The 24,183-nt window shown below is 42.9% G+C and overlaps 1 protein-coding gene and 1 non-coding gene across 17 annotated transcripts in view; one reads left to right on the top strand and one right to left on the bottom strand.

The window, feature by feature from the left end:
- The window catches only part of FAT3 (FAT atypical cadherin 3), a 762,831-nt gene that overhangs the window by 536,216 nt on the left and 202,432 nt on the right, over positions 1–24,183 (bottom strand). The gene's annotated exons all lie outside the window — the stretch shown is intronic.
- On the top strand, positions 9,005–9,113 carry LOC122677624. The gene has a single exon (XR_006335866.1). It is a non-coding gene; the product is annotated as a U6 spliceosomal RNA (small nuclear RNA).

Here is a 24,183-nt window from a genome sequence, read left to right as displayed (position 1 = left end):
CCTAATTTTTCCTTTTTTTTTTTTGGCCATGCTGGGCCTCCGTTGTTACGCACCGGCTTTCGCTAGCTGTGGGGAGGAAGGCTACGCTCTAGTTTCTCTTGTTGGGGAGCTTGGGCTCTAGGGCAGGCAGGCTTAGTTGCCCCAAGGCATGTGGAGTCTTCCTGGACCAGGGATCGAAGCTGTGTCCCCAGCACTGGCAAGCAGATTCTTAACCACTGGACCCTTGGGAAGTCCCAGGGTATTATTTCATGTGATAAATAATTAAATCAATAGACTTCAAGTAAAGTAGATTACCCTCCAGAACGTGTGTGGGCCTCATTCAATCAGCTTCATGATCTTAAAAGGTTTCCCAAGGAAGAAGGAATTCCCCCAGGCCTGCACTATGGAAACCCTGCCTACAGCAGAATTTGGACTTAAACAGAAGCATCAGCTTTTAGCTGAGTATCCAGCCAACTGCTGGCCTGTCGCATTCTTTCCCACTTGTCAGCCCCTATAAGAACCTACGTCAATTCCTTAAAATAAATCTCAGTATCCCCCCATCCCCTTCCCCCTCTCTGTCTCTTCTGCTCCATACAGAGATAGATGGATCTAGATGTATATACATCTATATATCCCATCAGTCCTGTTTCTCTGGAGAACTCTGACTAATACAGGCAGAGTGGCCATAATTCTTAATTAGCTTGAGGCAGGCCCAGTTTACACCTGTTGTGGTCTAATTAAGAGCTACCCTTTTCCCTCTGAAATGTGTCCTGGCTGGCGTAATAAATCACATGATCTCTTTACACACAGAGCTAAAGATAGATTTATGATATTCCTAAGTAATGAGCTCTTTTCACTTAAAATGTTGCGTTTCAAACTTCCTGGTGACCCGTAATAAGAAATGTATTTTCTGCAAAACATAACTGACGCTCATGATGTGCAATGCAATGATCTCTATTATATTTTATAATGTGTCATTTCAAATGCTCTCTGCAGCCCACTGACTTCACAGCATGATCCATGGATGGGATCATAACTCAGTTTGAAAAGCACTGACTTACACGAATGCAGGGCTGGCTGGCAGGCAGTGTCCGTAACTGCCCCAGGACACAGAGGGACAAAGAACAGGCAAGAGCAAGGCCCATGGGTCAGAGAGTCTACTTGGTCTACGCTCACACAGTCTTCAATATCACTTTTCCTAAACATAAATAAGTGAAAGTGAGCGTCACTCAGTTGTGTCCGACTCTTTGTGACCCCATGGACTATACAGTCCATGGAATTCTCCAGGCCAGAATACTGGAGTGGGTAGCCGTTCCCTTCTCCAGGGGATCTTCCCAACCAAGGGATCGAACCCAGATCTCCCACATTGTAGGCGGATTCTTTACCATCTGAGCCACAAGGTAAGTTCCCAGCAATAATACATATAAACACACTTTAACAGCATCATCTTTTAGGATTTTAAATAGCTCAGTTAGAATTCCATCACCTCCACTAGCCTTGTTGGTAGTAATGTTTCCTAAGGCCCAGCTGACTTCACACTCCAGAACTAATGCTCTCGAACTGTGGTGTTGGAGAAGACTCTCGAGAGTGTCTTGGACTGCAAGGCGATCAATCCAGTCCATCCTAAAGGAAATCAACCCTTAATATTCACTGGAAGGACTGATGCTGAAGCTCTGATACTTTGGCCACTTAATGCATTAAGAGCCGACTCATCGGAGAAGACCCTGATGCTGGGAAAGATCGAAGGCAAAATCAGAAGGGGCAGCAGAGGATGAGATGGTTGGATGGCACCACCGACTCAATAGACATGGGTTTGAGCAAACTTGAGGAAATGGTGAAGGATAGGGAAGCCTGGCATGTTGCAGTTCATGGGGTCGCAAAGTGAGTCACGACTTAACAATGAACAAAATATAAACACATCAATTAAGAATATGATTCTGAAGTGTTTTCCTTTAGTGTAGCTCCAGTTTCTTGTGAATCTTATAACAGACAAGAGGCAAAATGAATAATACTGGCATCCTATTGGGCTATGCTATCTCTAGCTTCACTCCTCTCCAACTCAGTTAATTTCCCTTACAGGAAGACCTACAAAGTCCAGATTCCATCTGTGGCCATTCAATAAATATCCATGAACTGCCTGTCAGACACAGAGCAAGGCAGGATTTCCCTGTTGCAGAAACCAGTACTCAGGAAACCAAGCAATCACAAGGGGAGAGCTGGAGGACTCAGGTGTATTACGCCGGTGGGCCCAGAGCAGTTAACACTCCAAGCTCTGAGTTCTGAACAAAGGGGTCACAGAGTTTTTATAGACAGACTCTCGTGGGCAACACTAGCTGCTAATAGGCTGGTTTCAACTAAGCGGTTTCACGCACAGGAACAGCAGTCAAGATGGGGAGGGGGATGTCTGACCTGGATAGGCATGATTAAGCAGGTTTGCAGGGGCTCGGTGACAGCAAAGAGCAGGACAAGGGTGAGTGAGATAAGCTCCAGCTTCTAGTACCGCAAGACCCCGCTTTCTGAGACTACGTGACCTATGTGAGCTAGACTTTACAAGGAACAAGCCAAGTTACAGAGGCAGAAGGAGCAGGCGATGATGTAAAACTTGAACTTTTCCTGTTCATCCCTAGCCACCAAGTCCCAGCAGCCCTCAGCGGCCACAGCCCTGTGTCTGCACGCAGGCCCCTCGGCCTTTCGTCTCCTTCACTGCACACCTTTCTGCGCCCGCTGCTAGCACACACATCCGCACGTGCAGCCTGCTCCCAGCATCTCGCTGCAGCCTCAGGCCAAGTATCCTTCTCCCCGACCCCAGGCGCCCCGCCAAGTTTCTCCTTATCAACGCCTGCATCCCTTCTTCTTAAAGCTGCCACTGTGTGCAGATGACATGATGCTATACATAGAAAACCCTAGAACTGCTACCAGAAAACCACTAGAGCTCATCGATGAATTCAGTAAAGTTGCTGGATACAAAATTAATATACAGAAAGGTGTGGCATTTCTATACATTGACAACAAAATACCAGAATGAGAAATTAGGGAAACAATCCCCTTTGCCATGTTGTCAAAAAGAATAAAATACCTAGGAATAAATCCACCTAAGGAGGCAAAAAACCTCTACTCCAAAAACTCTAAGACACTGATGAAAGAAGTTGAAGCCCACGCGAATGGAAAGATGCACTGCGTTCTAGGAATGCAAGAATGAGCATCGTCATAGTCACTTGCTTCCCAAGGCAATCTGCAGACTCAATGCAATCACTATCGTATTACCAGCGGCACTGGTCACAGAATTAGAACACAACAGTAAGGCTGCCCTCGGGAACTGAGAACGTGAAGCGGGTCAGGGAAGCCCAAGCAGAGACAGGCGGGACTGGACCGGAAGTGTCAGGTGAAGGGGGCAGGGCACGGGCGGTTCAGATATGAGCGGGTGCGGACAAAGGAGGACGCAGCCAGGGCAGAGATGAGCCGCTCTTGATGGAGAGTCAACCACACATGACAAGGAAGGCCAAGGACAACGTGATCAAGCCACAAAGTACAGCTCAAAGCTCTGTTCTGCCGCGCTGGCTGGGGGACCCCGACAAAGGTCACCTCCCCATCTCAATGCCAGGCTCTGCAGCTGTCAGGCAGGAAGGAACAGGCCATGCAGGAAGGCCGAGCGGGCTGACTGCGGGCTCCCCGGGGCCCTGTCCGCAGCCGGCCCCGCTCCCAGGCCGTCAGGCGTCCCCACGTGACTGCAGAGCTGCCTCAGTCTCCAGTCTCTGTGATTACGAAGGCACAAAGTGTGGCCCAGAGGAAAGGGAAATGCGGCTTCAGTGTTTTGAGAGTGACTGTCACTCAATTAAATACAAATACATTTTTAACCAAATGATGGTGTTTCAGAAAGCTTCCTCTTCAAGTCTGTTTGGAGACCAAAATTTAAGATCTCCAAAACTTGCTGATGTAAATTCCATAAACCCAAGTAAGCAGACAATTGCTCAATTACCATACACATGGTCACTTGCCAATAAAACAGGAGGAAGCTAAAAAAACATAATGCAAATGCCTTATGCAGGCCTACATGGCTTCAGCAAGAGACTGAAAGGGACTCAACAGAGAATAAAACACCAAACTGAAACTTATTAATACAAAACCAGGCATCTTTTCTAATTAATTTTGCAGACAAGAACTGAATAAATTAAAATTGAATATCTTCTTATCTAAAAAGTAGAAAATGATTTTTTTCAATATCTAGGCTCTCAGCAATAAGAAACTACTAAATAGCAAGCCACAAAATTAATGTAATTAAATTCAAAGTGATATTAAGATTATAACATTAAAAGTGAAATTTGACTAAAACAAAAACTGAAGCATTATTCTTCGTGATATATTCAGATAAAATCATTTTATCTAAGCCTCAAAGAATGTTCTGTTCATTCTTTTGAAAAACATATTTCTATTGAGTTATGCAATATCAATGGGCAGGCAAATTATCTGAGATGGAAAAATATCAGTTAATGGAAAAATGAGAAAGTTAATAAACGAAGTCAAACTGAGTATTTTATGAGTGCTGCTGAAAATACAATTCATAGAAGTAAAATACCATTGTTATGACTGAGCATAATAAACCGATTACTTGTCTTAAAGGCTATGTGTGATAGAAATCATTTAAATCAATTGAGTTACTGTTTCTTAGCAATTTGATAAAAAGGGAAAACAGTGTAACAGGGAGTCAAGTGCTCCTTTGGGAGGTGAGAAACAAGCCGGCTGGGTTTCCAAGTGCACTTTAATCCGTTTGTGTATCTTCCCCTTGTTTTAAAAAAAAAAAGAAAGGAAAGATTTCCTAAATCAAGCTGCTAGAGTCCTGGAATTTGTAGAATTTAAATTATTATTACAGATTTGGTTATGATGGGTATTCTCTCTGCCCTCCAGGCCCCACCGGAATTGAGAGGCTGATCATCGCTCACTCTAACCCTAACTTTTGGAACTGTTGAATCCTTTGGGACCAGAACTTGGATGTGAAATCCCACTCGCTATGAAACTGGGTGGAAAATGAGAATGGAGGCTCCAGAATATCTCCATGAACTAAGGCTGAGTGAAGCCATCCACTGGTAACCTTGGTTCGGCTTTTCCCCACTGCATCCTTTGTGAGCGTCAAACAATGTTCACTTTGGGGAAAGCAGAAATCGTAATGCATGGACTTAGTGACAAGACCACTTCCTTTTTTTAATTGAAATACAGTTGATTTGGGGGAATTCCCTGGTGTTCCAGTGGCTAAGTTTCTATACTCCAATGTAGCTGGCCTGGGTTCAATCTCTGGTCAGTGAATTAGACCCCACATGCTGCAACTAAGAGTTTGCATGCCGTAGCTAGAGGTTCTGCATGCTGCAACCTAAAGACCCCTCATGCCACAGCTAAAGACTAAAGATCTCACGTGCTACAACCAAGATTCGACACAGCCAAACAAAGAAATAAGCATTTTTTAAAAAAGAAAGAAAAGAAATAGGGGATTTACAATGTGGTGTTAGTTCCAGATATACAGCAAAGCGACTGAGTTATACATCCATACTGTGGTGCTGGTTGTGGTGGTTTGGTCACCAAGTCATGTCTGATTCTTGTAATGCCATGGACATAGCCTGCCAGGCTCCTCTGTGCGTGGGATTCTCCAGGCAAGAATATTGGAGAATGGAGTGGGTAGCCATTTCCTTCTCCAATACATACAAATGCATCTGTTCTTTTTCAGATTCTCTTCCCTTACAGGTTCTTGTCAGATACCGAGTATAGTTCACCGTGCTATATGGTAGGTCCTTGTTGGCTATCTATTTTATATGTGGTAGTGTGTTTATGTTAATCTAAGACTCTTCCTTTTACAACCTATAATTACTAATTGTCCTCACAAATATTAAGTATCAATAATATCCTAAGGCAGAGTTCTGCAAACTTTCTCTGTAAAGAGTCAGAGTAAATATTTTAAGCTTTGTGATTCAGAAGGTTTCTGTGGCAGCTATTCAACTCTTCCTTGTGTGGTAAAAGCTGTGTCCCATTAAAACTGAACAAAATCAGAACCTCCCTTCCTCCTCCCATCCCAGCCCGTCCCTGTCAAGAGGGAAGGGACATATGTTTACCTGTGGCTGATTCATGTTGATGTATGGCAGAAATCAACACAATATTGTAAATGTTGTAAATTATCCTCCAAATAAATATAAATGAATAAATTTTTAAAAAACCAACAAAATCAGGCAGCCAGCCTACAGGTTGGGCTTTGCTGACCACTGCTCTGACAATCAACTGAAGAAAAAAAAATGGGCTTAAAATCTAAGTGAGCTTTCCATGTTTTTCTGCCTTGGACATCCTCAAGGAAACAATCTTTTTTATTACATAAGTTCCCCAAATTCTTTAAAGACTCTATGAGTTTACCCTTGAAAGATGGCAAGTTATCCCTTGAGTCAACTTGTGATTCTGTCCTTTAGCCGGAGGGATGGCATAAAGTCTTCAAATAAATTAAAAAGAGTATACCTGAAATTGAATTGCTGGCTCCAGACTCTTACTTATCTCATTTAAGACTGGTCAGGGGCCTTGGCTTTAGCGACGGGTACGCAGTTGAGATGAACAAATATACAACAGTAACAGGAGTCATAAAAATAAAGCATTAGAAAGGCAGAGAGTGAAATCCACCTTGGTAATCCATTCATGAAGATAAGCACTAACCCAACACACCAAGGGATTAAAGAAATCCAAGGTCTAAAAGAAATGTCATATAATCTTCCTATCTCTGCTTTATATCTTATTATTAATCTTCATGGGGATCTTCAGCTTTTTTAAGCCCCAAACTCTCTGCTTCAGGCACACTTTATAGTGGGATTAACGCAAACTAGGGCCCCATGAACTTCCTGGGTCTTCGTAGGTCAATATAAATACCCATCACCTGCAACCTATACAAGGTTTTCCTGGAAGTCAGGTTGACTTAGCAGTGTGCAAGACCCTTAAACCAGAGGTCCCCAACTTCTGGGGTTTAATCTGAAGTGGAGCTGATATAATAATAATAGAAATAAAGTGCACAATAAATCTAATGCGCTTCAATCATCCTGAAACCATCCCACCCCTGATCTGTGGAAAAACTGTCTTCCGCAAAGCTGGTCCCTGGTGCCAAAATGGTTGGGGACCATGCACCGCCTTAAGCCACTTTTAAGAATGCTACATGGAAATGAACATAGCATATTACTATGAAATTTAAGAACATTTAACAGGAACAGAAATGTTAAGTGTTCATGAAAGCTGTTTTATCATTAAATGCTTATGTAAGGAAAATGAAATCCAGAAGTCATAATAAGGGTTCTGGTTTCCCAAGGAGTTTATATAGAGAACACTAATAATTTAATATAGAATATGGACTGGGGGAGGGGAGCAGGAAGCCTGCACTAAAGGGCTTTCGGATTTGGTGAATGTAAGTCAGAAGTCTCATGGAGAGGGGGCCAGGGAGAGGCCAGAGCCTCTCTGAACACTCGTTTGCTTTGCTGATAATTTCTGAACACTAGAATGATGTTTGGCCAGGAGGTCCAAATATTAACAAATGTTTTCTTCTCCAAGCCGAGTGATTTCCTAAAAGCTGTAACAGGCACACCTATGTGTTGCAAAGACTGAAAGCACTCTATGTGTGGCGGTTCCAGCTCTGCTAGTAACACATACCACAAAGGCAATTCTCAGCAAAGTCATGTCAATAAAAACAAACAAATGGAATTTTGATTCAGAAAAGAACCCGAACACATTCCCTAAGCAAACTACATTATTCATCTGTTACTGCAGGTGGGGGATGAGCCCTCTTGGCTGGAGTGGTCCCCAGGGCGGCAGGGTCGGTAGGCCAATCACATGCTTCCTGGGGACCTGCAGGCACAAAGAGGCAGATGCTGCTCGAAGCTGCATCTTTGCCGCCGCGCACGGCGCCTTCTGATGACGTGTACACCGCGTCACACGGGGAGGGCGACCGGATTACAACAAGGCACCAAGTCGGAGAGATGCTTGGTGGTGTTATAATGGACAAGTTTGTGTTCTCTGTTGGGGAGAGAGGAAGCTTGTTTAACTTCTTCACGGAGGCTGGTTATTGTTACAGCTATTCCTAAATATCATTTTTAAGATAACTCATTTGTGGCTGTGCTGGGTCTGCTGCTGCATGGGGGGCTCTCTAGTCACAGCGGGGGCCTCTCAGGCAGTGGCCTCTCTTGTGGCGCGCGGGCTCCGGGATCGTGGGCTCCAGCGCGCAGGCTCAATTGCTGTGGAGCGCGGCCTTAGTTGCTCCGAGGCACGTGGGATCGTCCTGGGTAAGGGACGGAACCTAAGTATCCTGCATTGGCAGGCGGTTTCTTTATCACTGGGCCACCAGGGAAGCCCCTAAATATTTTTTAAAGTAACTGCTTCTCTAGCCTAGTAAATGGCTTCTTCAGGGTATGAGGTTATCACTACATAAAATACATTTACTAAGTAATCTAAAAGATATGGAATAGTATTATGAAATACAGTTATCCAGTATGAGGCAACCATTGAGACAGGTGAATTATTCTCCTTCATGTGTCAAAATGTATTACAAGGTGTTTTGATGGTAATGAGATCAGAGTTGGAAGGAGAATTTAGATAGAAACACAAACAGCTCATTTTTACCAAGATGAAAGAGACTCTGCTAAGTGACATGCCCAAGGTGACGCCCCCATTGGGGGCGTAGAAAGGAGGCTAGGATTCTCAGCTCAGAGCTGCCCCCCCACCCCACACCCCCTGCACACCCCACTCAACAGGCACACACGGGCACCTGCTGGTTTAAGGGGAAAGCAGCTTCTAAACCTACTACTACTATTTCCTCTCCTAAATTTAAGGAAGATGGTTCCCACCTAAATTTAAGAATAGCTATTGCTTAAATATCCACAGGGAGCACCAGTGATACTGTACGCCATTATTAATACAGTCAAAATCTATTACTTTAGTTGGGCTCTTTTTGTTTTCAATTTTATTTTATTTTTTTTTTAGATTCTGTAAGTCAATTCTTTCCCATCCAGAGTGGTTTAAAACTGTGTTTTCTTTGGCAGCACATATACTAAAAAATTGGAATGATACAGAGAAGATTAGCATGGCCCCTGCATAAGGATGACATGCAAATTCATGAAGCATTACATATTTTTCTAGTGATTGCCAAGAGGGAGGCAGTGGTAGACAGTAAGAGTGGGAGTGTGGGATTAGCAGATGCAAAGTATTATATATACAGTGGATAAACAACAAGGTCTCACCGTATAACACAGGAGAATTACAGTCAGTATTCTGTGATGAACCATAATGGAAAAGAATATGAAAAAGTATATATATGTAAACTGAGTCAATCTGCTGAACAGCAGCAGCTCAACACAACACCATAATCCAACTACAATTCAATAAAAATAAATGTAAAAGAAAAAAGATTAAGTTACATAACAGTTCCCATGTATGCAACTCTGCTCATACTGCCTCTGTCCAGTATGTTTTCCATCATGTCTTTTCCTTTTCTGGTAAATTTCTCTCCTTCTGATAACTCGATTCAGGAGTCATTTCCTTTCTGAGTCTTCCCTGAGTCACAGATTCCTCCTGCAAAGTTGGTGATGACCTCTTTCATGCTCAGCTTTTACCTTAGCATTTCTGTGGCTATATTCACCTATCACACCCCTTGGTAGTTATTGGTTTACACATCTGTCTTCCATATCATATCTTTCAGAAGAGCAGAGTCCATTCTTTTCATGTTGCTATTTCCAGAATCCAGCAAAGTATCTAAGTGGTATCCAATACATGTATTTTAATGCTGAAGAGTCAGACACGACTTAGCGACTGAACTGAACTAAACTGAATGCTGATTTTGAGAGTGTACAATTCAAAATCGAGTCAGTGGAATGGGTTTAATTATCTAATGAGAACACAAGCCTGTTACCAGCTGACAGCAAACTGTTCCCCATAGCTGTGATTTAGAAATGACCTTCATAATAGGTTAACAGTCTTAAAGGAGGAACTAAACTCAACAACAAAATCAGCACCATTTCTTAAGAACTATCAAAAGAGCAGGTTGTACAAAAGCAATGACGACCAGGAACTCATTCCTAAACTTGAAAAGGGAAATTAACCAAATGATTGTCTCAATAGCCGTTTTATCCTCTATTCCCTTGCTCCATCTTCAGGATCATTCTGCATGGTTGGTATTATCTAAGGGACACATGCAAGCTGCCTTGGCCAAATTTCCCTGGCTGCTGCCTAACCTCCAGCATCTGTCCTGGTATCCACCCTCTGCTCCCACCAAACGTCAGACACATCCATCTTTCTCAGCAGGATGTGGACAGATCTGCACCTCTGAGGGATGTGGAAGAGCCCTGAGAAAGCATCTCACCAGTTTCTGTGAACCAGGACCCACTCAACAACAGTGCCTCGTAGGTGATCTCACGCCTCACGGAAACCTCTTCTGTCTGGCAGTTTCTGGGGTGGCTTGCTAAAATGCTAATTGCTTTCAAGGGGCTGGTGGCAACCACGTGAGCTGTTTATGTCACAAGCCAAGTCAGAGTCCTGTACGGGGTAAAGCACTGATGAAGCTTAGAGACATCTGATCCAGGTGGCTCTGCCCGTGGTTTCTTGCACACGCTTAACAAAACAGCATGTTCATTTTCCCAAAGAAAGAAAAATGTATAAGAAACTAATTCAAGGGTCATAGAAATTAATTATCATTAATGTTAACATGAAAAGTTAAACAGGTTTTAAGGAGTTCTGTCTGTGGGATGGTGGTTTGTTTAAAACACAGCAAAGAAAAAAAAAAATCTTATACTGGAAGACAAATACATTGACCCACATGGTTATTCACACTCTTTCTCACCTTTCAAGTGGTAGAGACGCCGACTTCCCCAGTGGTCCAGCGGTTAAGAATCTGCCTGCCAATGCAGGGGACACAGGTTTGATCCCTGGCCCCGGGAAGATTCCACATGCCTTGGGGCAATTAAGCATGTGTGCTCTTTGAATCTGTGCTCCAGAGCCCGGGAACCACAACGACTGAGCCCACGCCCTAGAGTCCATGCTTTGCAACAAGAGAAGTCGCTGCAGTGAGCAGCCCCAACAGCTGCAACCAGAGAAAACCCAGTGCGGCAACGAGGACCCAGCGCAGCCAAAGACAAATAACACTTTTTAAAATTAAAAGCAAAGTGGTGGAGATTATAACAAAGTATATTTCAGGGGGTCACTTGGACCTTGCAAAGCCAATGGTACCAGGGAAACCCCCAAAGTTAGTCCCAGATTTCAGATGCTTTGAACCACCTGCCTTGTGCCTAGTGGTATTTTTGTTCCTTTCTGACACTATAGATGTTCTTTTGTTCAACCATGACAAGGCAGCGTCTTTCTAAACCACAGCCATGGATATATGAAGTGTGGAGCAAGTTTGCTCCAGTGAGACTCCACTCTTCTGAAACTGTGGCCAGCACAAGGGGAATAAAATACAATTCTGCTATTCCAGTGATGCAGGACAGATTAGCTAAGGGCCTGGGGCATCTGTTCCTATTCCAGGGCTTCTGATGCTATGCCCATCCTGATTCAGACTCGCCAAGAACACACAAACATCCAGGAATGCAGTACCCAAGGCAAGTAACAAACTGAGAGGATGATCAATCTGGGGAACGCGGTCAGCACTCATTGTTGAATAAATTAGATCAGATGAAAACATATTTCAGAGCTGGGAAATGGCAGGATTATTCTAGGCTTATAATTTTACAAAGAGAACAAGTTAAACAGGCACCGTGGTTTTTCATGCTGTAATTGGCAGGAGGATCCATTTTCCTTCTCACACATCAGGAAAAGAAAGTTTCATATTTTTTTCAACTGGGAATGTTCAGAATCAAAGATGTCACTGCAAAAATATTAAAACACAAGCCACATTTAGCCAAGTAAGTGTATTCTTTAGATTTTTTTTAAAGCCCAGTTGCAAGAGAGTAGTATGTGGTACTCTCCTGCTGAGAAAATTATGCCGTTACTATATGTAGCTTTGTCAAATATGTTTCCGAGACAGAACATCATCTAAGCCTGTGTGTTGTATTTCTTGTTGGCGAAGAGGTAGTGAAGAAATACAAAGCTGATGCAATGCTTTAAAAAGGCAAAATAAGAAAAAAACAGGCTAAAATTAAAATTCTATAAATGCAACTACATTTTATTTTGCAATGGAAAACCACATGTGCCAGGGAAATCACCTAGGGGGTCTAACTTTCTAATCAACATCAAGTATTCTGTATTGGCTGGAACACCAACCCAGGACGCATTTTTCTGCTTTGCTCAAGAAACAGCAGACTCTCACTGGGTTCAGACTCTCACTTGTAGATTTAGGGGAGGTCCTGATTTCATTATAGCTCCTAGTGCCCTGCGTAAGACTTAGGGACCTGGAGGGGTGATGGTCTCTGCCCGCTTGTTTTTAGATGTGCATGCTAAGTCACTTCAGTCTCGCCCAACTCTTTGCGACCCTACGGACTGCAGCCCACCAGGCTGCTTGTCCATGGGCTTCTCCAGGCAAGAATACTGGAGTGAGTTGCCATGCCCTCCTCAAAGGGATCTTCCCCACCCAGGGATGGAACCTGCGTCTCTTATGTCTCCTACATTGGCAGGCAGATTCTGTACCATCAGCACCACCTAGGAAGCCCTGTTTTTAGATAAGTGATTTTCTTATAAGCAAAATAACTCAAAGCCTAAGGATACAAGATGAATAGAAATGACAAAGATAGGAGATGATATCCCAGGATGAAGCACAAGAATAAATTATAAGAACTGAGCATTACTCACTGAGCAGTGACCCCTCAAAGAAGCATGTGTCCAAGAGCCCTCTGAGACCTCCTTGCATAACATGCAAATTAGATGGAGAAGGTAGGTGTGGCGTCCCCTGTTTCTATAGCAACTAATGAAAGGACACCCTATGCCAACATCACCAAGATAATACTCACAGGTCTCAGAGTTCCAGAGAGCCTGGGCCATTAAAACGCCCTCTCCTCCATGAAAGGCTCCATTGAGACTGGCCACACCTTCATCTCAGCTCTGCTAAGAACATTTATTTAGTCTTCAACGCTTTACAGACTCATGGGTCAGAAATTTTCCTCTCCTGCCTGTCAACGTATATAGAAATAATGTTCTTGGTGAAAACTCAAATGACCATACAGAAAAGTGTCTTAAATTTTCAACTTGGTGCTGTTCAGCAAACCCACCCACACTATTTCCTTTTATTGCTCTTAGTTCAAGCAGGAAATGCTGAAATTCTAGACCTCCAATCGAGTGTGAAGGGGCCTCTTATGGCAAGATACAGCACAGGGACGCCCAACTCGGACTGAGGAGCTCTCCATAATGAATCTTTCCTCATCCCCTACCCACAGAAACTTAAACAAGAGAGAGAGATAAGAACAGAGATGCAGATGGACAAACATGTGGCACCACTGACCGACAAGATCTCAGGATTCTGGGACTAGAAGAACAAATGATCGTGTAAAGGCACATGTGAGATCCAACAGACAGTCCACAGAAATAATCACTGTCCTCTTTAGTCACCGCCTCTGCTCTTTTACACACTCTAACCACTTGATTGTCACGTGGCTTATGCTGATATCATGCAAGATGGATCCTTTTGTTCCTATTGTACTGATGAAGACAGGCCACTGGGCTGACTGTCTGGACTTTTGCCCCAGTGAATGTGTTTTTAAACCCAGAAGGGCTCCTTTGCTGACTTTAAAAACGGCATAGGTTCGCACTGTGGGAGTTCAACTTTTACTTTGTTAAGACAGCATAAGTAGTTAAAAAAAACTTTTTTTTTGAACTTTGCTAATAACCATGAGTTTGAGCAAGCTCTGGGAGTTGGTAATGGGCAGGGAAACCTGGTGTGCTGCAGTCCATGGGGTTGCAAAGAGTTGGACACAACTGAGCGCCTGAACAAACTGATTTATACTTAAATAAGTTCGGAAAAAAAGAAATGCATTTTTATTCTTATGTAGAAATCACAATAGCTATTGAGTCTGCAGACAAAGGCCAGTACATACATGGAGCTAAGATTCCATGTAATCAATCCCAAGTTCTCCATGAATCCAAGGACAGTATGTTAAAAACACTGCCCCACAGTCTCTTATTTCTGTAGGTAAATTCTCACAAAGAAAAAATAATATGTGAGACTCAAGATATTCATCCACTTTGCCTGCTGAGGCAGAGATCTCAACCAGCACCAGATATAATTTGGGTCTTTGTAACTTTGGAGAAATATGGAAAATTTGGGGAAAGCCCAGACAAGAGCAATGAAAATGATAAAAGGGCTGGAAGGTAGGAGAAAAGGCTGACGAACGAGGATTAATTAGCCTGGTGAAGAAAAGCCAGTGGGGAACTTAATATTCTCCTTGAAATATAGCAAAGGCTGTTATACAAAATATGATCACCATGATTCACAATTCCACAGAGAACGAAAACAGAGGAAACTGCCTTATGGAAAAGCACGACGAATATAGATTAAGTATAAAATAAATCTTTCATTCTAAGAGTTGGAGGCACTAAAATAGATGGTGGCTTGAGGACTTTGCGATTTTGCCTTCCTGCACTGCCTACTCACGTTCTGTCTGCTCCTCTTGCTCAATTTAAATACCACCTCCCCCACAAAACCCCAAGTCTCTCTTTATGCACAGAATATTTCTCAAATTTTAGCGAGCATCAGTAACACCTAGAGGGATCATTAAAATACAGATTCCATCCCCAGAATACGTTCAGATGGGGCCAATGAAACTGCACGTCCAACAAGCGGCAGACCAGAAGACACACTTCCAGAAGCAATGAACTAGATGCAGTCTCTCCCTACTTCAAGTCTCATAAAAATACATCTACTTCTCTGGGCAACTATCATTGTTCTCGTATAAGGCGGCACTAGTGGTAAAGAACCCGCCTACCAATGCAGGAGACAGAAGAGATGCGGGTTCAATCCCTGGGTTGATCCCTGGGTCGGGAAGATCCCCTGGAGAACGGCAAGGCAACCCACTCCAGTGTTCTTGCCTGCAGAATCCCATGGACAGAGGAGCCTGTCAGGCTAAAGTCTGTAGGATCACAAAGAGTCAGATACAACTTAGCACACGCACACATGGCAGCCAATGCACTTTTCTACTAAACTTTGGTCTGATTCAACTTTGAACTTTCTACAATACCTAGCACAATGTGAACAGCATGCACACCCTAAGTAATGCCATCCTTCACTGTTCCCTTAAAAGTGGGTCATTCTGTGAAATAATGCCATCTGCAGCAACGCGGACAGACCTAGAAATTATCACATAAGTGAACTAAGTCAAGCAGAGAAAGCCACATATTATATGGTATCACTTACATGTGGAGCCTAAAAACAATACAAATCAGCTTATGAAACAGAAACAAACTCACAGACACAGAAAACAAAGTTATGGCTACGCAAGGAGAAGGGGGAGGAGGAAGGATAAATCAGGAGACGGAATTAACATATACGCACTACTATATATAAACTAGATAAGCAACATGGATTTACTGTATAGCACATGGAACTATATTCAATATCCTGAAACAACCTATAATGGAAAAAAATATGAAGCTATAAACCTGAAGCTAACACAATATTGTAAATCCACTATAGTTAAAAAAATTTGTTTAAAAAGTGTATCATTCTGACTTTGTAACTTGCCTAGAGGTTTTCCTAGCTTCATCATTTCTCGTGTATTATTTTTTTCTATTTCTTTGCCTAAGTGTCTCCACAGCTTTAAGAGCTTCCAATCTATGTACATGAAATTGTCACATATACCAACTGTATCTAACATTCAATATCAAGAAAAAAATCTAGTGTGATATATGAAAATTTCCTTCTGATAAGGTTTATTTTTCCTCAGAGTTTTGGCTTATGTACCCAAGACTATATTCCAAGAAAACAGCAGGAAAGGAGCTGTATTTTTAATTTATTCTTTATTTTGCCTGGTTCTGGCAGGAAGGTCAGGGAGGCCAATGAGCAAATGAGGACCTGGCATGTCTGAAATCATGCTAGTTGCAGCTGAAGTTCAGGTCAGAAACTGATCTGGAAAGTTACTCAATAAACTCCCCCTCCCGCCCATCAGCTATCGAGCTTACTCACTAAAAATTAAATGTAAAACAAATGACACAAGAATTTACACAATAGCAAAAATATGGACCCCCACCCCCTAATGGAAAAAGTGGGGATATGCCTCTTGGGCTTCAGGTTAACTCAAATTGATTCAACAAAGGTGTTTCTCAGATTATATGCCCAGCAACTGGGTCATCATATCATAATCTCTCAGATGTCTCAAAAGCATAGTTAAAGTTCCACTCTTCCCTTAAACTAGTCCCAGTGATTATTCACACACACACATACACACACACACACTACAAAAATTTCAACTACAGTGAACTTTTAAATGGCCACAAAAAGCAATTAGCACACAGGTGAAAAAGCCAGGACAGAACACAGTAAAAAGGATTTCTGGATTTGTGGAATCTCCATGCTGCAGTATATCTGATGACAACAAACAAAAATTCACAGAGCACCTTACACAGAGCAGATAAGACTCGTAATCCTAAAACAGATCCTCAGGTAAAAACAATCTAAAAATTGGACTTGTTTCTATTCCCTATATTTTGACCCTTGCTTCTTCCATGCATTTTTCTTCTTTTCCTAGAATGCATGCTCTTCATTATTTCTTACCACTGAGTAGATAAACCAATGCAACAGCACAATTTAGCAGTCAAAAATTGATGTCCATTCTACTCGACTTCATTTAGGGAAATTCAAGGTCTGTTATCCCAACTGCCAGCACAGAACACTGTCTGAGACGGGCAGAACACAAAAGAAAATTAAAACTACGAGTCCACCGCAATGAAAAACCACAGCAAAAGTGACTCTGAGCTGCGTGAGCTGGTCTGTAGGCACACCAGCTCGTAACGGTGAGATACGGTCGTTTTCTCTTGGAACTGATCTAATGTTGTACTCAATGCCCTAAAAGAAAGGGTTTATTTGGAATATCAAATACAAGGACTGGGACCAAAAATTGATAATAATTTGACAGACTTTCAAGCACAGCTTATTTTCCTTCTACCTGTCACACTAAATAGCACCAACTGACAACTACGCCACAGGCCGAATGAATGAAGATGCATTTGCTGAGCTGAGGAAATGCCGCTGATGAACTACAGCGGAGGACTGGTATTAGCTCATTAGAGAGCTTAATACGCAGGCACACCCAGCGTGTTTAACGAAAATCTGCAAAGGTACTGGAATGCAGCTGGTGTGTAACACTAGATGGAATTTTTTTTCTTTAGTACAAAGAAAAGAAGGGGAAAATATGCTTATCTCTTTAAGAATATCAAGAGTCAGGCTGTCCGATTTGTGTTTATAAGTGTGTGTGTGTGTGTGTGTGTGTGTGTGTGAATGCCTGCAGATGTGCTAAGTTGCTTCAGTCATGTTGACTCGTTGTGACCTACGGACTGAAGCCCGCCAGGCTTCTCTGTCATGGGATTCTCCAGGCAAGAATACTGGAGTGGGCGGCCATGCCCTCCTCCAGGTGATCTTCCCAACCTGGGGATCAAACCTGCATCTCATGTCTCCTGTGTTGGCAGGCAGTTTTTTTTACCACTAGTGCCAACTGGAAAGTCTCACTGCTCTGGGCTCAACTGTGTGTCCCCATATATATATGAAAATTTCATTAAATCAGGTTAATAAAGTGAATATTCTGGGGTGACATTTATTAACATCGGTGCTAAAATCAGGAATAACAATTATATGTAACACTTGGCTAGAGAAATTTAATTTCAAATACAACAAGAAGAAAGCCCAGAAAAGACAGGGACTCTTTTCTCAGGAGACTTCTTTGCAGAGCAGGAAATAAAAACAACACTTTTATACATAATGTTTAATTCATTAACAGTTGACAAGATTATTAAAGAAAAATATTTAAAGATGGGCATACTTTCAAGATGGAGTCCTGCTGAAAATGATTCCATTTTATTTTCTCATCAAAGAAAGGCCTTAGCCTAATCCCATAATTTGAAAGAATAGAATTAAAGTCACTCTCTCATTTACTCAAGTCATTAAAAATGCCTTCCTGAGCCTCACGATTCCACAATTTCCATTGGTGTTAATGTATTTGCTAATCCTCTCATTTTCTCAACATCACCACTTATTCCGGTTGTCACACGTTCTGTATTGAAGCCCTGCTTCTGCAGATTTCTCTTCCCCCCTAGAATATGATCCACTGATTACCGAAAGGGGCATCCAGACCACAAGTTTGCCTATAACCCTGGGGCCCAGCCTGGTCAGGGAGAGAATGCAGTCCCAGTGGACACAGTGGTAAGGGCGGCGGAGGGCTGGCCTCTGGCCAGTGCCCCCTACACACCCTGCCCTGGACAGCATCTCTCAGCTACTGGTAGATTCAACTCATTCTCTCAACTCAGGCTGTGATTCTTACTCCCCTGGCATGTGGAGTTAGGAGAATTAGACCCAGAGAACCTAAGTAACCAGCGAGGTGGACACAGCTGAGCAGAGAAAGCACTGCAAGCTGTCCCCCTGGCCTGGGCTCAACTCTGCCCCCCAAATTCATGAGTTGAAGCCCCAACCCACCAAAGTGTGTGTACTGGAGAAAGGGCCTTGCACGAGGTAATCAAGACGCAATGAGGTTATGAGCACCGCGCCCGGATCCGACAGGGCTGGTGTCCTTAGAAGATGAGACGTGTGCGGGCCATGTCTCCTTCCCCGTGGCTCCTGCCATCCCACCCTCTCTCCATCTCTCTGGGCGAGCAGTCAGACGGAAGAGGCACATGAGGCCAGGGCCATCGAACAAGCCAGGAAAGGAGCTCTCACCAGAGACTGAAGCCTGCCTGAACCTTGATCTCGGACTTCCCAGCCTCCAGGGCTCTGAGATAATAAACTTCTGTTCTTTAAGGCCCCCAGTCTGTGCGATATTGTTATAGCAGCTCGAGCTGGCTGAGACACTTGCTTTAAAGCTCTCCCTTGCCACGTTGCCTCATGGCAGTTTCTACAGCAGAAGCCTCCTTCTGATCCCCTTGGACTTTCATTGTCTCCTTATTAGCTATATCCATATGAATGAAATAGATGATTCTGCAGGAGGCTCATCATAATTTAACAGGAATTAATGCCCTCTTATTATAAAGGACCCGACAAGCCGTTGCTTCACAGTCAGCCACAACTGGAATTAATTCGTGTCAGATGAACATCAAGAAAAATCCATTTATGACCCTGAAGTCATGAAATTTAGCATAATTACACATGCTCTTGTTTGGGTAATTTTTTCTCTCCTCATTAAATTAAGGGTCTACATTCGATTTCAATCTGATCAGTCCTGACTAGTTATATGTCTGTAATCAAGGGCATTTCCTCTCAAATCAACCCAGGGTTTTGCAGGCAAACTACACTACAAGCATGAACAGAAACCAAGGTACTGAGTATTGAAAACTCAGAAGGTAACACTTTACTGACAGCAGAGAAACTCACTTTTACTATTTATTCATGCTTTCCCTCAACAGCTATTTGTCGAGTGCCTACTATGCACTAGGCAGTGTTCTGGGTGTTTGGGAGACATATGAAGTAACAGCGGAGGAGGAAATGGCAACTGCCTCCAGTGTTCCTGCCTGGAAAATCCCACGGACAGAGGAATCTGGCGGGCTACAGTCCATGGGGTCGCAGAGAGTCGGACGCGACTGAGCACGATGAAGTCATAGCATGTGAGCATCATTGTGAGAAGCTCAAGAGTACGGGCCTGCCTTTCTTTTCACCTCTGTATCCTCGACTCCTCAACAGCACCCAGCACTTAGTATTCGTTCCATCATCCAATGAATGAATAAACAACTTTTTCAGAAAGAATCCTTTTAGTGTTACCACTCAAACTCCATCTCCCTATCTTTCTCTCTCAAACATACTCTGCCCCTTTTACTCTCTCGCAATATCTAATTTTTCTCGCAAATAAAATCATCTGGTTTAAGCCTGAACAAAGAGACTTCCCTCGAGGCAGGTCTCTGGCAGGTAGAATAATTGTCATCTTCAGAAAAGTTCAGTCTTCCAGGGTCTCTTTCTCTAATTATCTCCAGAGGTCAAGCTTTCTAAGATAATAAGGGAAAACTTCGTCAGTCATTAACTTGACAATGTCATGAAGAAACAGAGGCGTCTCCTGGGTTTGGAGGGTGGATTCGTTGGCTGGCTGGGAAAAGGGCACAGATCTGGAGAATCTGTTGTTGCCTAGAAGGATGTGTCTGTCTAATCCACGTTGGCAACTTCAGGTGCCAGGGTCCCAGAGGCACCTGGAATTCGCCCACTGGGAGCTACTAGGATGTGCTGTTCCTGGCTCCCGGAAAGGGATTGAAATCAGTGCCCCTCGAGGCCAGGCTCATGGAGCCCATAACTGGAAAGACTCCACATAAGTTATCTTTCCCTTTGGAAAAAATTCTAGAAGTCCATGCAGTCTGCACAGCTTTCCGGCCAGCAAATTAATCATGTGCATAAAGCAAAGAAATCAGATTATGTTTGGGGAAATCAGATGCTGTTCCCTTGGTTACTCTAATTTAGGAAGCACTAAGCTATTTATTTAAGGAAGGGAACAATTAGCTACAAAAGAATTTTTAAAGATCCCTTATGTGCTAAATATACAATTAGAAAGGAAGTATTTAAACTGCTACTAAAATATGGTTTTATCAGGGACTGGGGGAGCACAAGGAATAAGAAATAAAATAGCTCTTGTTTTCTAGATTACTAACTCCTGAAACAATTTCTCAAAGAACAAGACAATCTCCATAGAAACATTAAGACAGAGTCATAGAATGTATGGCTCAAATGGTAAAAGAGAGGCCTTTTAAAAATCCTGCTGTTGCCACACTAAAAGGAGGAAATTGAGCTCTCAGTGGTGCCTGGGTAGGATATATAAGAAGCCGTATATAAATCAAGCAACATGTATGCATGAACCAAAGCATGACGCTTTTTTTAACCGCTTTTACAATAACAAGTCACATTTAAAGTGTCAAGCTTACATCCTAAAAGAGTCAAAGCTTTCATGACTTTAACTAAGTCATGAAATAGGAAAAGCTTAAACTGATTTTGCAAAAAGCAAAATGTTACTGGTCGTAGAAAATTTTAAATATTTGCAAACTGTCTAAGAATAGAAAATCTGTGGCCACTTCCATTTCCTACTTTCTCTACCCCACTAAATGCATACTTTTTTGAAAAGTTCTCCAATTAGTTCAAAGATGTCGGTGTATAAATAAATGGGAGCCTCGTTCTCATGCCACCTTTTGTGTGTGTGTGTCTGTGGGTTCAGTTGTGCTGGCCAATTCTTCGCGACCCTGTGGACTGCAGCCAGCCAGGATGCTCAGTCCGTGGATTCTCCAGGCAAGAATACTGGAGGGGGCTGCCATGTCCTACTCCAGGGGATCTTCCCAAACCAGGGATCGAACTTGGGTCTCTTATGTCTCCTGCACTGTCAGCTCAGTTCTTTACCACTAGCGCCACCTAGGAAGCCCATCCTTTGATACCACTCAAAAGAAGACTGGATGAGATCATGATATAAAGTTCCTCCCAAATAGTACGACCTCTTTTAACAGGGTTTGAGAGGCTCTGCCGCCCTGAATATCACATACCACCCCCGGATATACCTCAAGATCGTTTTGCTTCTCTGAAGCACCACAGGAAGGCATTAGGAAAGAATCCTGCATGATCAGAATGATATATGTAAACTTGAGGAAAACAGAAGCAACCTCTACATTTGGAAGTGAAGGATCTGTCAAACAGGAGAGTTCTGCTTGGGAAGAAATGGCCATGAGAACATAGGAAGCAGCAGTAAATATGAGAAGTTTTAGGACAACTGCCAGTAAGGCAGCCTTACCCACTGGTCACACTGGGCTCGGAGGCCACGACCCACACACAGAGGGGTCAAGCTGGGACCAAATACAGAGGGAAGACCTCCAAATCCACCAGCACTCACTGAGGAACAGTGCTGAGGACCTGACAAAGATGGATCATATATTCTAAACCATCCAGGATCGTTTCCTTGGGATAAGATTCTTCCCACTCTTTGCTATTCTTTCTCCTGCCTGACAAAATTAATCACTACCCGCCCCCCCAGGCCTCCCATCCCCAGTCATACATTCCATCAGGACAGCACCTGTTGCAGAGCATTTCAGTTACAGACACATCTGTCTTTTCAGTTGCAAAACTCCTTGAAAGCAGGAGTTGCATCCTTTTAACCCTTGTACTCTGGAATAATGGCAGAGAGATTAACATAGAATCGATGCTTGATGAAATGGTTAGATAGCATCACGACTCAATGGACATGAATCTGAGCAAACCCTGGGGAGAAGTGAAGGACAGGGAAGCCTGTCATGTCCACGGGGTTGCAAAGATTCGGACAACACTTAGCAACTGAACACAACAATTTGCTACACGGAGAAACAAATGAATACATTCATAGATAAAAGTTCCAAAACCTTTAGCTGTTTTTCTTTATAGGATAAAATCCATAACCAATATTTCCCATACTTATCTTCCACCACTCCTTAATGCAAACTCTTCTCGCTGGAGCAGACTTACCTACATGGACTTACACCTTCCCACATCTAAACCTTTAATAATGGACTAGAACATTCTTATAGATCTGCTCTACCTCTGAAAATGGCAACCCCAAATTTGAAGGTCTAGTTCAAATCTGACTCTTTTATTTTGCCATCTTAGATGCTGTCCCCAGCTTTCATCTCTAAACATCCACGTTCTCCTGGTCTGTAATATCCACAATCACATGTTGCAGTGAATCGTATTTAACTTGCTTTTTCTGGGAGCCTATGTTCCAAAAGCCAACCCTCCTTTTTATGGAATAAGCGGGAGTAGGAGTGGCTCAAGGAAGCACAGATAGTGAGAAACCCAGAAACAGAACAATTTAAGAGGACACTGAGGGTAGGGACTTAGAAGACTGGGTAAAATAGAGAAGAAACAAAAACCCTAATAGGAGATCAGCGTAATGAGATATCTTGCTCAGGGATCGCAATCTGCTTCCACTTGTTGCCACTGAGGTCTTCTTTTTCTCTCTACCCTTACCTCTTTTTGTCTTCGTCAGAAACAGAATAGAGGGTGGGGAGCTTAGGCTCAGAATTACGCGTCTTACTCACCCATTAACAGCTCTATGACTGAGCAAATTACTTAACTAACCCCTTTAATCTGTTAACCAGTTTTTTTAGTTGACACATATCTTAGTGTGACACTATCTCCTAGGAGAAATACTTCTTAGACATAATGTATTTTTGTAGGTTACACTGCTGGGTTCAGTTGCTAGTAATTTATTTGGGATTTTCACATTTATATTTGCAAGTGTGAATTGCCTACACAACTTGTCTTTTTTGCCCTACTCTTTTTTCTCTTTACCTTTCAGTTTTGGAAGTTTTATTGACTAACTTTAAAATTTACCTATTCTTTTAGTGATATTAAATCTGCCTATGAATCTATCAAAGGCATTTTTTGTTTCTGTTATCATTATTTTTTTATTATTATTTTAATCATTACCTCACAGCTCAGCTGGTAACTAATCCACCTGCAATGCAGGAGACCCTGGTTCGACCCCTTGGTTGGGAAGATCCCCTGGAGAAAGGAAAGCTGCCCACTCCAGCATTCTGGCCTGGAGAATCCCATGGACTGTATATTTCACGGGGTGGCAAAGAGTCAGACACAACTGAGCAACTTTCACTTCTCTGCTGACATTAACCACATGGGTTTGTATCTTGTCTATTTTTTTCACTAGAGCCTTTATAACATATGAACCATAATTATTTAAAATTTTTTGATCATTGCAAAATCCATATGATTTCTGGGCCTGGTTCTATGATTGTTTTGTCTCATCAGACTGTACCTGTGTGTGTGTGTGCACACGTGTGCATGTGTGTGAGTATGGGAGAGAATTTTTTCTTGCCTTTTGGAATGATCATTTCTTACTGAAAGCAAGACGTGTAGCATAGAATAACAGTTACTGAAAGAAACAGGACTTTACTGTGAGAATCCGTATTAACCTGGCGAGGAGAGAAGCTGCTTCATGCTTGGTGTAGCTGTTGGGTACCCGAGGTTTCAGATCCTTCCAGCGGGCTTCCCCGTCCCTCCTCTCTGGGCGTTTGGACTTTCCTGTTTCCTGTTTCTCAGAGAGAGCCCGTGTTTCGCGGTCTCTTCAGCGTTCCCCCCCAGCATTC

Source organism: Cervus elaphus, chromosome 2, assembly GCF_910594005.1.
Source record: "Cervus elaphus chromosome 2, mCerEla1.1, whole genome shotgun sequence".
Lineage (NCBI taxonomy): Eukaryota > Metazoa > Chordata > Mammalia > Artiodactyla > Cervidae > Cervus > Cervus elaphus.
Note: the sequence above shows the minus strand (reverse complement) of the source record. Positions and strands in the feature narration are given on the sequence as shown.